General features: G+C 35.7%; 1 long non-coding RNA gene across 2 annotated transcripts; it reads left to right on the forward strand.

Moving 5' to 3' along the window:
- The first annotated feature begins 1,014 nt into the window (after positions 1 to 1,014).
- Positions 1,015 to 9,666, forward strand: LOC141572379 (uncharacterized). Of its 2 annotated transcripts, XR_012497742.1 has the most exons (4): positions 1,015 to 1,207; positions 2,186 to 2,409; positions 7,826 to 7,936; positions 9,501 to 9,666. It is a non-coding gene; the product is annotated as an uncharacterized LOC141572379 (long non-coding RNA). The 2 variants fall into 2 exon arrangements; XR_012497741.1 differs by lacking the exon at positions 9,501 to 9,666 and having other exon boundaries at positions 7,826 to 9,058.
- The last annotated feature ends 6,510 nt before the right edge of the window (positions 9,667 to 16,176 follow it).

The raw sequence follows: 16,176 nt of genomic DNA on the forward strand, positions 1-16,176 counted from the left end.
TCACATTAGATATATATGCTCAGCTGCTTTGTAATGAGAATGTTGTGTACACACACATGGGTATGAGTGTTTTGCTCTGTAAAAATAATTACATTAATTTCCAAAATCGTACCTGTATAACAGGTACCTTACTTTTATGGACGTAACATGTTATTATATAGGTTATAGATATGTATATATACATATACATATACATGTATATGTATATGTATATATATGTATATGTATATATATTCCTTCTAATGTAGAAGTTTGAAAATAAGAGTGTAGAAGATGACTATGTATTACTATATTTCTAGTAACAGAAACCTTACCTGAGCCAAATCCATCAACACTGCAACACTAAAAGAAAAACCCAGTGGAGCATTTAAACAGTATTATTTTTTATAAAGTCAAGTTCTCTGAAAGATCAAAAATCCTTTCCAAAACAGTGATACCCAAGGACAACATTCACTCAATTTGGGACTATTGTAGTTAAATGTAGTTAAATGTGTATAAAAGAAGTGACAGTTCCTCTTCCTTCCTTTTTCTTTGGAGACTCATAACTTTGACCATATTGGAACATGTGACATGGCATAAAATAATCACCATTAAAAATAAACATATTTCTTATATATATTAGTTGCTATTCTAGCATGGCAGCAGTGGGATTTGATGCCATGAAAATGGTAGCCCCCAAGAGAAACACATTACAAAAGCGACTCCTTTTTACCCTCCTCCCTCCCCCTGAAATAATAACAATTTGCTAAATTGTTGGGAAGTTGTTATAATTCCTTTTCCAAATTATTACTCGCCCTTTAGATTAGAAATGAGGCCAGGGTTAGCAATCAGCTATAAATGGTAGGATTTTTCAAGTAAGAAGCACTTGTCTGATTGTGAAGTGGAGGCCATTACTGCCTTGATTGGGCCTTTTTTTTTTTTTTTTCAGCTCGCTTGATTTGTGGTTGAGAGCACACACTCACTTCTGTACTGTGAGCAATCAGAGCCTCCCTCTCTCATTTTTGCTCAGCGATTTAGGGTCCACTACTTTGGCACAGCTGCGACCTTTTAGCCTCCATCATGCAGAATATATCCTTTAAAAAAGATGGGGGATGGGAGCAGGTAACTAATGTACATTTGGCTTCTTACCGTGCCTATTTTAAATTTTCAGAGAACTTTTCACTCAAAATAAGAATCATGTTGGAATGTGGACTTCTACACTCAATAAGTAAGTTTGGACAGAGACTTGAAGCTTGTTAGAGCTTATTTTCCATTTCTTTATTCATAAGGCATCCTAAAGCATATTTAGTTTTAGAACTAGCATAGTCTTTGTTCTCTGAGAAATGATACAGACACAGAGCTTTTTCTTTGCTTTTGTTTTGGAGGGCATTTCATAAGTTTTTCACCAAATTTAAGGTCTATAGGCTCTGCCAAGAATATAACTGAGTCTTAAGATACCTAGGAATAGAATTGCTGAGTCATATGGTAAATCTATGTTTAACTTAAGAAGCCTCCAAACTGTTTTGCAAAATGGCTGCATCATTTTACATGATCACTAGCAATGTATGAGAGTTCCAATTTCACCACATTGTTGTCAACACTTGTTACTGTCCATCTTTTTTATTATAGCCATTCTAGTGGGTGAAAAATTGATCTCATTGTGATTTCAAATTGTATTTCCCTAATGACCAATGATGATGACAATCTTTTCATGTGCTTATTTTCTATTTATATATTTCTATTCAAATCCTTTGCCCATTTTTTTTTTTTAATTGGGTTGTTTTCTTATTATTGACTAGCAAGAGCTCTTTATATATTCTGGATATAAGTCCCTTATTGGATATATAATTTGCAAATATTTTCTTCCAGTCCCTGGGATGACTTTTCACTTGATAGTGTCTTTGAACCACAGAAGTTTTTAATTTTGAGCAAGTCTCTTTTTGAACTCTTAATGGAATACAACATCCCATCAGTTCTGAATATAATTGTTTAAAGAGTCAGAGTGAAAGAGAAGTAAAAGGTTAAAAAACAGAATTAATAATTACACTTGAGGCAGTGTGAGGAAAGGAATAAATTGTTTCACTAATCCATTCCTTTTTAAATAATCTGAAAGCTTTCACTAGAAGAAAAGGTTTTGTTTTGTTTTCGACTCTTCATTGCTAAATTTATGTGGGTCATTTGCATCTTTTTTTGTTTTTTAACTAAGATAGCAGAAATTCAAAATCCAGCCTTGCCCAGGTCACAAACCGTTTGGAACAATGCACATGGATCAATGAACCCAAAGCCACAAACTGTAACAGTAAACAGCCTCTCAGTAACAGTAAATGGCTAAAGAAAAATCAAGACGCAAAGGAGCTGATTCTCAGGCTGGAGACCTTGAATTTTGTCCTCCAAGGCCCACCTTACCTGTGAAATGCCACCCACTAAGAGGTTAGTAGCAGCAGCAACTTTACAACCACTGCTAAAGGCCAAGTTTCCCAGACAAAAGTGGTAGAGATGTGGATAAAAGGGTTAGCAATAGATGCATCTGTTTAGAAGTTCCTCGTGGGGATACAAAGAAGCCTACCTGTGAGGCATACCTAGAACCTGTTTGTAATACTCGCAGCTCAGCTCTAGTGTAGGAGAGGCGTATATACCTTGCTATTAGCAATACAATGGGAAGCATTTCAATACTTTTCTTCGTAGCCTGCAATTTAAAGTACCCAATAATGAATCCTTCAGAAAATTAAATAACTAACTGTTAATAGGTTTACTTTGCAAGTCCAGATCTTCATTTGGCATTTGTTGTGTATCGTAAACAAGATACATCCATATGCAGTTTTGTGGCCGCCTCCTCCTCCTTTTCCACCGTTGTGTCATCATGAAGTTAGCCACTGATAGCCAAAACGTGCATACAGTGGCACAAAATATTAAGAAGTACTCTTATTTGACTTTATAGCCAACTTCAGAGTGTTTTTTTTTAATGAAAATTCCAGCTATAGCCAAGAATTCAGTAACTACCATTGTTACATTTTATCTTATAGACGTAGATGTTGTTGCAAATATAGTGTTACAAATGGCAAGTGTTGTGTGGCCTAAATGTTTCTATGATATTCTGTTCATTATCTGTATTATCTTTACACTTAATTTAGCACTATATGTCACCTAGATTACTTTTTTAAAGTGACTTTCAATTGATGCTCCTCTGAGAATATAACTGATAAAGGACACAGTTAAACCACTTTTTGACCGAGTTGCATATTTGTTCAAATTAATACACTGAAATATGAACTGAAGGATGGTGAAGTTAAGTCTGTTGCTTGTAATTAACCTAGTGAAGTTGAAATGCAGTGCTAATAAGTAGTTAATTAGAAAAAAATAGAAAGGCCTATTAAGTACAGTCAAGTGTGAGCAGAAATAAAAACGGGTGAACTGGGAACAAGAAATTGTCTAGATAAGTGTCAGGTAACTAAAGCAGTTCCTAGTAGCTTTTATAAACTAAAAATAGAAAAGTCATAGCCCCACACAATAAGCTGTGCTCTAGAAAGAAAAGAATGCCAAATAGAAGGAAAGTAAGACTGTTGATTTCTCCTACTGTGTTTCCCCAAAAATAAGCCCCAGTTAAGAACGTCAGCCAGACAGACGCATTTAGTACATTATGACAATGTTCCAAAAGATGACGTGACTGTATTTGAATAAATGTAGATTGTTGTACATGAAAAAATAAGACATCCCCTGAAATTATGCCCTAATGCGTCTTTTGGAGCAAAAATTAATATAAGACCCAGTCTTATTTTTCGGGGAAATACGGTAGGAACAAATAGAACCTTAGCAGAACAACACCTGTGGTTTAGATTATTAAGACTTATTGTAAAACAAGATGAATATTCTTTGATCTCTTAAGTGCCTGAGTTATATCAACTATGTAACTTTATACACAGGAAGGAAATAAAACCACTTTTCCCCATCATAAAAGTTCTAGAAGAAAGGCAATAGATTTCTTATAATTGATCAAAACCTGAGTTCAAACAGGCCTCATCAGCTTGTTTTATAGCTAGAATAATATTAACAGTATTTATCCAGGCTTCATTGTTTTTTGCCCCCACATGATCTGTAAGACCTCAGAGCCCTGCAAAATCCTCAGTACATGTTTTTGGGAGTCCCCAAGTATATTGTGTATTTATGAATAAATCAAGTGAGTGATCTTGAGACATTTGCTGTTCTACTGTTCCCATAGGGTGCTAGCACATTTATTGACTTTCACTGCTGCTTCTATTAGGTATCATAGTGTACACCAAACCAGTATTCCCCCTCCCCCACTCCTCCTCCTTCCTTTTAACTTACAGCCCTCTCTCCATGGGGATTGTCTGGGTATAGATCTAAGTGCAAAGCACCACACACATGGCTCTGTCCCAGTCTGGCTATATTTTGTAGTTTCCATATATGTGCCTAAACTTCTCATCTCTTCATGCATGGTTTTCATCTTTTCCATTAGATCATTTAGTATTTGTATCATTGCTTTTAAAGTCCTGGTTTGATAATTCCAACCACTGGACCACTTCTGACTGACTGCTTTCTCTCTTGAGCACATTTTCTTGCTTCTGTGTGTACCTTGTAATATTGTATTCCACATATTTTTAATAAAAAGGCAATAGAGAACAAGTCAATAATATTTACATCCAGAAAAGAGTGCACGCCCTATTTCCTGCCAAACTGCTTGAGTAAGGAGGGGATGCTGAGTGACTCTGACTTGTGGAAGAGGTCTTTTTTACAGAATTAGTTTGATTCAATTCACTACTGGCTTTAAATGTTTTGAGCATGGGATCAAGATTTTTCCATCAGTAGGAGCTCTGATGAATTTCCTGAGACCTCTTTATGACTATAGCAATGCCTCCAGATTTCTGCATTATGAGAGCTCTCTCTCTCTGCTTATAGCAAGGATGCCAGATTTGGGAGTTGTTTAGAAGTTCGCTTTGCTCTCCAGTTCTGCTTAAGGATTTATGCACCTGAGATCTCTCTCCTCCCTGTTGCCCCGCTGCCAACTTCAGAGGGTAGCTGCTTATACTCGATGAAGGTGCAGAATGCCTTGGAGAGCTTTCTTATAGCTCCAAGAGATTTCTTATCTCTCCCCACCCTAGTGTTGGCAGCTGAAATCCCAGAGTTCCCTGAATGGGTTTCTTCTAAGCTCGTGCCCTGTCCCTGCTTTTAAGTGGCTACCTGCCTTGCACTGCCACCTCTCCTGCTATGCCCTCAGGCTTTTACATACTACTCCCAAGCACTCAGTGAAGACCTTAGAAAAAAAATTGACTATCAGTTGTTTAAAAAAAAAGAAGAAAAAAGGAGCTGGTGGGTGGATGCAATCTGTCTGTGTCTGAGGCTCCTTGGAACTCTAATCTGTCATGCCTTCTCATTTAGAGCCATTAAAAATTCTTTGAAAGTTTGGTTGGTTTTTCCTTATCCTTCTCTCTCATAAATTCTTCTTCCTCCTGCTGTTCCAACAGGGATGAGAGCAGCTATGTGCCTCTTCTTGTCTCTGAAGGCATGCCATTTTCTGGAATATGGTTAATTTAGGATTCTATGTTCTCAGCTCTACGATGATTTTAATCGTAGCCAGTTTGCTTTGGTAGTTAGGTAGAGAGCAATGGTTTCTTATAACTTTTTTACATTCTAACCAGAAATCTCCCCAACTTGGTTTCTTGTAACTTTTCACATCCTAACCAGAAATCTCCCCAGAGAAAAAAAATAATGTTCTTTCACTTTCATGTTTTATAGGCTTATATAATATTCAATTGAGTTAGGTGATTGCTATATCTAGATAGCTGTCACGATCAGCTTGGGGACAAACAAAGCTGAGTCTGAGTAAACACAGTACTTAACTGGTAGAAAAATAAATGCAAGGGCACTAGTAGCTTCAACTATTTATGGCATGGTCATCAGTAAATAGGTTTTTTACTGGGTTATGGAGAACTCTCAAACAATAAAAAAACATAGATTTTACTGTATTATCTGTAACAAATTTGACTCTGTATAACATTGACATAAAAATTAATTCTTTAAATAAATGAAAACTCCATTAGGAGTGCTAATTATGTCTACTACTCAGACTAGCAAACACAATATAAAATCATCCAATTCAAATGTTAGTTTATTTAGCAAACATTTTTATGCTTTTTATATTGCTAAATCATTATAATTGGATTCTCGACTGTAAGGAAATTGATTATCCATATGTTGGATGCTTTTTCTCTGTCTTTATCTTGCATACCTATTAATTAACACCTCCTAATTGCTTTAATTTTTTTTTTGTTTTGTTTTTTAAACCATCTTAATTCTATTATGTTAGCAATTTAATTTTCAGCAATAACTATTCTGTTCATTGCCATTGATAATTTATCCCTTAATTTCATAGTAATGTTTTAATGATCAGTTTGTTTTCTTAGGTATTGAGTATCTCTCTTTTCCCATTTTCTTTGAATTCATAAGAAACACAATCTACCCTGACTCACTTGATGGCAATTTCATACTTTTCAGTTCTTCACACCAAAAGAACATGGGATTATACTTGACTCCATTGTTTCCCTCATACCCACAGCCAAACTTGTAGGTTCTACATTCAAACTATACCCAGAATTTAATCACCTTTCCCACTATCAATGCTATCATCCACCACCCTCTTCCAAACCACCATATTCTCTTATGTGGATTTTTTGTAATAGCCTTCTAATCTATCTATGTATCTGTCTATCTATCTATCTATCTATCTATCTATCTTTCTTTCTTTCTTTCTTTCTTTCTTTCTTTCTTTCTTTCTTTCTTTCTTTCTTTCTATCCATCTATCTATCATCTCCCTCTCTCTCCTGTTATATTTAGACATTAGTTTTTTTTCTGAGATCTTGTGAAATGCCTTCTATAAGGTTTACAAAACTATTTGGGGTGGTGGGGGGATTGTGCCATTCCTGTTTGAGAAGCACCCTATGGCTTTGGCTCATATCAATTGATATACCAGGCTGGTCTTCTGTAGGGTAGGAGGTAGAGGGTTCTTTGGGAGTCAAGCCTTTGTAGACTGTGCAGTTCTTATATGTGGTTGCTAGATTTCAAAGTCTGTTTACCACTTTCTTATTTAGTGGTTGTAGTGGTGTTTTTTGTTTTGTTTTGTTTGGGTTGGTTTGGTTTTTTTGTAAGGGATACATTTCTCTGGTGAAGTTACTATCTGTTATCTTAAACTAGTAATCCATCCATGCTAGTTACTTTGCATGTTATCCTTTCAAACTTCTCAACAACCTTGTGAAATAAGTAGTATTATTTTCTTTTAAGAATGAGAAAATTAGGCTCAGAGAAAACCCACGACTCAAAGTTAGTTCTACTGATCCCAAACAAGAGGATTTTTTTTTTTTTGCTTTTGCCATTTCTCCATACTGCATGCATGTCTAAACCGTTCTTTAAAGAACCAGCTGTCTTAAATGTAATAAGATAATGATACACAGGTACAGTCCCTATAATCCTTTGTTGAACAAGGACAAGACAGTGTTATGTTTCTTGGTGGTGGTGGTGGGGTGTTGGGGGAGGAAAAAACAAAACAAAACCAAGAAAGATGACTCTTTTGACATGTCAGGAACTTGGTTCAGATGGAGGGTGAGATGAGGAGGGGAGTGATATCCCCAAGTAACATTTTATCATTTCTCTAGAAGAAAAAATTGAAATTGTCAGAAATATGGTAGAACATGAAATTTGATATTGCATGAAATCAATGATGTAAATTGTGAGTCATCATTTCAAGTTAAAAATGACGGATTAAACATACACATTTGCATTCAATTCTTCCCTGAAACCTATTGAGTTGTCTTTTTGTTGTTGTTGTTGTTAATAGACGTAAATTACAAAGACAGAATGAGACAGGAGGCAGCAGCAGCAACTTCAGAAGCTGGAATAACATGTGGATGAGTGGTAACTGACCTTGCAGACTTGAGAAAACCTCATCGTAAGTTGTTAGTGAGAAAATGTGAGAGGCAAAACAATTTACATCAAGGAATCTTGAAGTCTCAGGAATTAGTGGCACAAGGTAACTCTGGAAGTGGAGATGAGGGTAGGACTAAAAACTGGGGGATGTAATTAATGGCAGTTAGTCCGTCAGATTCCTTCTTCCTCTCAGCTGAAGGACTGGAGGTTGATTCTCTGAACTAGGGGGACACCGGCCATAGTTGAATTTAGTGCACATTTATTCACTTAATCTTAAAGTCTCTAGGCTTCTCCCACCTCTCAGCTCCCCAAATGCTTACAGCTAGGCATAGTCCCTCCACACTCATGACTGTAAGAGTCTCTTCTCGAGAAACTGCCCAGTGCAAGAGAATAGACCAAAACTTCTAAAAATGAAGGGTGCACGAAAGGGCCTGATGAATTCACTATACAGAGAAGAATTCCGAAAGCAAGCCCCATCCACAATCACAGAGCTGCCATTCAGCTTTTTAATTAAACATTCTTAAATATAAGCCAATAATTAACAATCACTATACCTTTGAGGCAAGTATCTCATAGGGAAGATTGAGACTCAAATACACAAACAGATAAGAAAAGCTTAGGCGAAGTAAAGCTATGAAGGAAGGAGAAATATTGAAAAATACAACTATGTTAAAGTTCTTTGAGAGAAAAGGAGATAATGCATCCATAATATATGCACAGAATTCTATTAAAAGGAGAAGAGATATTCAAAGGATAAAAAAGGACCGCTAGAAATTTAAAACATGATTGCAAAAATTAAAAAAAAAATAACCTCAATCATATTTTTAATATGCAAGTGCCCTGCTTATTTTCTGAATGTCTTTTTCTCTTTTTATAGAATTCTGTACGTGTATTATTTGGAAAATGCGATGGATATTTTCCATTTTTTCTTCCACTTCCATTTATTCTTACCACCAGTGGTGGCCAACCGGAGGGTAACTACCCACCAGTGATTCACACCCTGTTCAATCCCCTCCCTTTGAGTGTCGGTGTGATGATGACTTGCTTCTAACCAATAAAATATAGCAAAGGTGATGGGATGTCACTCCCATAAGTAGATAAAGTAATATGGTAAAGGTAATAAGATATCACTGCTACAGTTACATTGTGATACACACACACACACACACACACACACACACACACACACACACACACACACACCCCTATGGCTTCATCTTGCTAGCATGCACTAGACACTAGACTTTCCCGCTGGCTTTGAAGAAACTAACTTCCATGTGTGCATTACCTATGGAAAAGTTGACGTGACAAGGAACTGCAGGTACCTCTTGGATTTCAGAGAGGCCACCAACCTACAGACAGCAAAAAGCCAGATTCTTCAGTCACACATTTGCTAAGAAATTCTAACCACAAACCTGAAGGAACTTAGAAGTGAATTCTTCCCCAGTCAAGCCTCCACACCAACAGTTTTATTGCAGCTTGCTGGGATCCTGAGGCAGAAAACCCAGCTAAATCAGGCATGGAAACTGTGAGATAATATATATGTACTGTTTTAAGCCACTAAGTTTTGGTGATTTTTTCCACAGCAATAGAAAACTAATGAAGCTTTCTAGAAAATGAATAGAAAATAAAGCTTTCTAGAGCTGACTTAGTGGTGAAGATGTTAGATTCTGGGAACAACAACCTGGATTCAGAATGCAGTTCTACCACTTACTTGTACAAGGTACTTACTCTCCTTGTCTCTCAGTTTTGTCCTGTATACAATAGGAATAATAATGGTACTTACTTCAGTGAGTGATTATGAACATTAAATGAGTTAATACATGTAAAGCACTAGAATAGTGCCTGGTACATGATAAGAACGATGTGTTTGCTATTATAATTATAACGAAAAGCTAATAAATATGAATAAATAATTAACATAATATAATAAAATGACAGTAAGTCAACATAATTTTACAGTTATGATAAACAATATGAAATAATAAAAAATTATTCATACATTACTATCATTATAACAATCAGGATAGACTAGGTTATGCTGTAGGAACAAAAATTGGCATGACTTTAAGCACAAATGCCTATTTCTTGTTCACATTAAATGTCCACTGCTGACAGCAGCCGTCTGTTCACTATTGTCATAGACCCAGGCTGCTAGAGCAGCTACCCTCTTGACTGTTGCTACTCACCACATGAGAGTAAAAACAAAAAAGCTCTGAGAGTTTCACTTACGTAATGAAATGCTCCAGTCTGGAAGTGACACACCCCACTTCTGCTTACAACTCATTGGCTGCATCCAGCTGTAAGGGAACCGAAAAACAACACACAATCCTATCCTGCACTGAGAAGTGGAGGGAACCAGAAATGTGTGGCAAAATGACTACCACCCTTGTTATTGTTTGTGTTTGGCTCTTGAATCTATGAACAAGTTTTGATAAAAGTAAAAACTGGGAGCTTCTAGGTTGGTGATCACCTCAAGGTGCTGGGAGGATGACACACCTGGACAGGGCATAGAAGCTCTGTACACCCCCTCGTCCCCCTGTACCCCGCCATGTGTATCTCTTCCATTTGGCTATCCGATCTGAGTTGTATCCTGTATAATAAACCAGTAAATGTAATAAATAAATAAATAAATAAATAAATACTAACTATAAGAAAGAAAATAAGATGCCATCTAGACTCAAAAAGGGTTAACTTTAACAATAATCTTCATTGTTGTCTGAAGTTGTTTCAGAAATTGGACTCCTCTAAATCTCATTTGGATGTAAATTATTGCAAAAGAGATCACTGATTTTTCAATATACCTCAGATACCCCAACATACCTTTGCCTCTTAACACTACAGATATTGTATTGAATGGATGTATTCTTTTTAAAAATGTAAACTATTGCAATTCTATTTGCTCTGTTGCACTATAAAAAAAAAGCATAGATTTTTATTTCTTCAAGATAGAAAGTACAAACAGAAAAATTACAAGCACTGTCATGTGGAAAGCCTCATTGCATGTGAATGGGCCCCCCAAACTGCATCGTTATAATCTGTTTCTGGAGCTTGACCTTCTCCAAGAAACCAGGTCAATAACCAAGGATTATTCTGGGCTGTGAGAGAGCCTTAGAGGCCAGGAGCAGACTGAAGTGAGCAGACACCATTGTTTGTACTTCTGTTGTGTTCTGTGACTAACAATGGATCTTCACAATTGCTTTTTTTTTTTTTGAAAAAGCTATATCCCTACTTCACACTGTATACTTAAATAATTCCAGAATAAATAACTTTAAATATAGATAGATAATCTTCTAGTGGTAAGTGCTTTTCTAAACTTGACTCTATATAAGATAAATGCATTTGGCAACATATAAACAACAAAAGACACATCACAACAGAGAAGGATTTTTTCCCCTAAGAATAATGAAAACAGAAACAATGCAAATATATATGGAAAAGAAGATACCTACAGTGTAAATGAGAGAAAAAAGTGAATGTCATTCTATATAAAGAGATTCCATAAATATATTTAATAGAAGAAGTTACTGTCTGAAAATAAGCAAAATAAAGGAACATTTCCAAAAGAAGAAATATAATGGCTAATAATATATTTGAAATTCATAATCTATTTTAAATTAAAATGATATTTTGTTTTGACTCTTTGCTAAAAGATACAATGACCTGTAATAACCATTGTTGGTGAGCTTGTGGAAAACCAGACACTATTATTTGATAATGGTAATGTAACTTAGTTCAACTTTCTGGAAGATAATTTTTAATAAGTATAAAAAGGCTAAAATATTCATATTCTTTGATCTAGTAATTTTATTTCTATAAATTTCCATAAGAAAATAACCAGAGGTGGACTAAAAACAACCTAAATATTCTATAATAAGAGATTAATTAACTTGTCATACTCCAAATGATGAGACACTAACAGACATTTTACATTATTTAGTAATGAGAATATTAAATGAAATGAGAAAATTATCATGCTGTTGTTAAATGTAAAAAAAAAAATATTAAGCATGGCATGATGAGACTCACTAAAATAACAAATAATAAAATATTTTAAAATATTGGGGGTGCCAATAAAATGTATACACATGACTTGTATTCATCTTTTATTATCAGTACATATTGAGTATTACAATTTTAATACAGTTTTTTTCCTTTCTTAAAATGTGTATACATTTTTTTGGCACACTCTGTATACATACAGAAACAAAGGCTGGAAAGCTATAAACCAAAGTTTATAGCAATGGTTATATATCTCTGATAGGGAACCCATATGTGACTTTTGTTCTCTTTTTTAAATTAAAAAAAGGTTTATTAATTTTGAAAGTCTCAAATTTACAGAAAAGTTGTAAGTACTGTACAGAGAAATTTATTTGGTGAACCATTTGAGAGTCACTTGCCAACATGTTACCCCAACACCCCTGATGACTTATGGGTGTATTTCCCAGCAATGAGAACATTCTTATATGTAGGCACAAGAAAATTATCAAAATCATGAAAATAACACTGATACTTACTACCATCTAATTCTCAATCCCATTAAATTTCCACTAAGTATCCCCAAAATGCATATTATAATAAAATAAACCTAGTTCAGAAGCACATGTTGCATTTAGTTCACATGTCCCTTTAGTCTCTTTTGTTCTGGAAAAGTTCCTTTGTCTTCCCTTGATTTTCATGACTGACACTTCTGAAGTTTATAAACCAATGAGTGTCCCTCAACTGCTGTTTGTTTGGCATTCTCTCATGATTAGATTTTGGTTAAGCATCAATGGCAGGAATTTTGAAAAGTGATGGCATGTTTTTCTTATTACATCCTATCAGGTAGCTCATGATTTTGATTTGTCAGCATTAAAACAATGTTCACTTTGGTCATCCTATTAAGGTGTGTCTCCCAGTTCCCCTACTGTAATGTTACTCTTTTCTCATTTGTAATTAAGAAGTTTTTTTTTTTTTACCATAGATTTTTTTTAATTAAATTTATTGGGACGACTGTGGTTAGTAAATTTACATAGGTTTCAAATGTACATTTCTATAATACATCATCTATATGTCACATTGTGTGCTCATCACCCAGAGTCAGTTCTCCTTCCATATACCAAGATTAACTCAAAATGGACCAAACACCTAAACATAGACCTGAAACAATAAACTGCATAAAAGAAAGCATAGGTACTAAACTTATGGACCTTGGGTTCAAAGAAGAATTTTATGAATTTGACCTCAAAGGCAAGGAAAGTTTAAGTAAAAATAAATGAATGGGACTGTATCAAACTAAAAAGCTGCTGCACAGCAAAAGAAACCATCAACAAAACAAAGAGGCAAACAACCAAATGAGAGAATATATTTGCAAACAACACCTCTGGTAAGGGGCTGATATCCAAAATATATAAAGAACTCGTACAACTCAACAACAACAAAACAAACAATCCAATTAAAAAACAGGCAGAGAACCTGGACAGATACTTTTCCCAAGAGGATATACAAACGGCCAACAGATATATGAAAAAATGCTCAACTTCACTAACTACCGTGTTTCCCCAAAAATGAGACCTATCCAGACAACCAGCTCTAACACATCTTTTGAAGCAAAAATTAATATAAGATCCAGTCTTAATTTACTATAATATAAGACCAGGTCTTATAAAATATGATATGATATGATATATGATATAATATAAGACCGGGTCTTATTTTATTATAATATAAGACCAGGTCTTATAATATAAATATAAGACCTGGTCTTATATTAATTTTTGCTCCAAAAGACGCATTAGAGCTGATTGTCCATCTAGGTCTTATTTTCAAGGAAACATGGTATTAAGGAAATGCAAATCAAAACCACAATGAGATATCACCTCACACCTGTTAGAATAATAGAATATTATCAACAAGACAAATAGTAATAAGTGTTGGAGAGGCTGTGGAGAAAAAGGAACCCTTATACACTGTTGGTGGGAATGTAGACTGGTGCAGCCACTATGGAAGGCAGTGTAGAGGTTCCTCAAAAAATTAAGAATAGAATTAGCATATGACCCAGCAATCCCTCTCCTGGGTATCTACTCAAAAAATATGAAAACATTTATCTATAAAGATATATGTACTCTGATGTTCACTGTAGTTTAATTTACAGTGGCCAAGACATGGAAACAACCAAAGTGTCCTTTGATAGATGATTGGAGAAAGAAGATATGATACATATATACAATGGGATATTATTCAATCTTAAGAAAAGATGAAATACTGCCATTTGCGATTACCTGGATGGATCTTGAGAGTATTATGCTAAGCAAAGTAAGTCAGACAGAAAAAATTGAGAACCATATGACTTCACTCAGGTAGGAAGAAGTATTTTTGTTGGGAGATACTTTGGGACTATATACATATCCTGTTCTTCATTAAACTTCATTTTTTAAATTTATATCACTAAGGGACTCATGGTTTCCTATTTTATTTTATTATAATTCATTAATACTTTTTATTTTTATGCTTAGTTTGTCTTCTATTTGAATGATGGGAACTTATTCAAACTGGTTTTTCTGTGTGTTTGACATTCCTCCATCATTCATTGACTACTTCTTTGCTTTCTGTCACAAGATGTTCTGGGCTCATCTTTTGTTTTCTTGCCCCAATCTTAGAATCAGTCATTTCTCCAAGAAGCCCTGGTTTCCTTTTAGTGGAGAACTGTATTTAAGAGCCAGTGTTATGGAGCTGCTATTACCTCATTGCTATTGTTGTGGCATTGTTTCAGGTCCTTTCAATGTACAGAGCTGGGGAACATAAGCATTTACATACATATTTACGTTTATATTTGCTAGTATATCTATCTATAGTTACCAAAATCAGTGAGTTCACAACAATGCCTTCAATTCGAACTGAATATCACAGGGTTCTTTCCAGTGTTCTCCCTTTTCATATATGCAAATCCCTGACATTGGCAAACCTACCTCCCATTATTCTTAATCTATTTACTTATATGATTAACACCCCTGTACTGTAACCAATCGCCTGACCCATGAAGGCTCCCACTCCCCACGACAGCCCCGATCCTTCCTCACACTGCAGCTCTGCAGCACATGTGCTGCCCATCACCGCGATGCCCTCTTCACTTTGCTTGGGCTCTGACACCCCACGCAGGGCAGCCCTCCTATAAAGATGCCGCCTAATTGCTCTAGGACTCCAAGAAGATGGGGTAAGAGGAGTCCCTGCTCAGGGCCATGGCAGCATCCCATGCTCAGGCACAGATGCCTGCTTTGCCCCACCAAATGCCCCTCTAACTGGTCAGGGAGGAGAAAGGAAAGAGGAATGGGCGGGGTACTGGAGGTTTTGATATTTTACAAATTCTTTACGATAAACATGCATTACTTTTATAATTTTTAAAGGGTGATTTTTGGGGTATATTTTTTATTTTAAAGATCAGATGCCGATACATTAGACGAAGTGTTAGCAAACTGTTTTTCTATAAAGGGCCGGATATTAAATATTTTCAGCTATATTGGCTATAGGATATCTGTTGCAACTACTCATCTCTGCCATTATATAGGAAAAACAAATGGTCATAGCTATGAGTATGTTCCAATGAGACTTCAGTTACAAAAGCAGGTAGCAGGCTGTATTTGGCCCTCGGGTCCTAGTTTGCTAACCCTTGTACATATATGTAGGGTTTGGATGCAAAAGGCCAAGGTTCAATCTTGAGCACTCTCTTTCAATATCTGTGACACCTTGGAAAGTAGCTTAACCTCTATGAGCTTCAGCTAAGATTTTTATGAAGCTCTCCTGGGCTATCAGATGTGAAATACATTGTAAACAGTAAAGTGTTACCAGATACTTACCTAGAAATGAGTTCTAAGAGGGTGAGGTGATGGAAAACTTTGTAAGAGTTAGGATTTTATAATAGCTAGTGAATATGAAAGTGGAATGTGAGGAAGATTAATCTGGCAGTGACTCAGGGGATGAAAAAAATAAATTTAAAGTTATAAGAGCTAAAAAGTGTTTGCTAGAGCCTAAGTATGATAAGAGAAACAGATCTAGTACAGACAAAGGAGGAAGAGTCTGGGTCTTTGTGAGCAATACACCAAGGAAAACAAAATGGTAGGGAGGAGAAAAGACAAAGGGGAGGGAGAGGAGGAAATGAAAACAGTAAGACTGAGAATGAGCTGAGCGAGATGAAGGCGAGGGAGAGAAAGAGAGATGAACAGAGAGAAAGAGAGAAGGACAGAGAGAGATACAGAGAGAGACACAGAGAGAGACAAACACACACAG

The sequence above is a fragment of the Rhinolophus sinicus genome, linkage group LG06 (genome assembly GCF_036562045.2).
Source record: "Rhinolophus sinicus isolate RSC01 linkage group LG06, ASM3656204v1, whole genome shotgun sequence".
Lineage (NCBI taxonomy): Eukaryota > Metazoa > Chordata > Mammalia > Chiroptera > Rhinolophidae > Rhinolophus > Rhinolophus sinicus.